This window comes from Meleagris gallopavo, unplaced genomic scaffold, assembly GCF_000146605.3.
Source record: "Meleagris gallopavo isolate NT-WF06-2002-E0010 breed Aviagen turkey brand Nicholas breeding stock unplaced genomic scaffold, Turkey_5.1 ChrUn_random_7180001865795, whole genome shotgun sequence".
Classification (NCBI taxonomy): Eukaryota; Metazoa; Chordata; class Aves; order Galliformes; family Phasianidae; genus Meleagris; species Meleagris gallopavo.
In genome coordinates, this window is record NW_011131090.1 from 2,833 (window position 1) to 3,563 (window position 731).

Consider the following 731-nt stretch of genomic DNA (forward strand, 5'->3'; position numbering starts at 1 on the left):
GAAAGGGGGCACCTGGGGGGCACTGCGACCCCACGGATTGAGCCCGGCCCCATAGATTGGCTTCAGCCCCATAGATTGACCCTGGCCCCATAGATCGGCCCCATAGAGAACCCCTGCCCCATAGATTGGCTCCAGCCCCATAGATGGGACCTATAAAGAGCCCCTGCCCCATAGATTGGCCCTATAGAGAGGCCTGCCCCATAGATCGGCCCTGTAGAGAGCCCCTGCCCCATAGACTGGCTCCAGCCCAATAGATTGACTCCAGCCCCATAGATCGGCCCTATAAAGGGCTCCAGCCCCATAGATTGGCTCTAGACCCATAGATCGGCCCTATAGAGAGAGCCCCACCCCATAGATCCTTGCCCCATAGGAAACCCCCCACCCCATAGAACCCCACCCCATAGGGAACCCCATTGGGAGACCCCAGGCCCTGTAGATCTCCCCATATGGGGTGGATATAGGGCTATGGGGCAGGGATGCGGTTATGGGGTGAATACGGGGTGGTTATGGGGCAGATACGGTGTTATGGGGCGGTTATGGGGCGGATAGGGAGTTATGGCGGGGTTCTGGGGTAATGGGGCGGATATGGGGCAGGTATGGAATAATGAGGTGGATATGGGGCAGTTATGGGGCAGTTATGAGGTGGTTATGGGGTGGTTATGGGGCAGTTATGGGGTGGATATGGGGTGGTTATGGGGTGGTTATGGGGTGGTTATGGGGTGGATATGGGG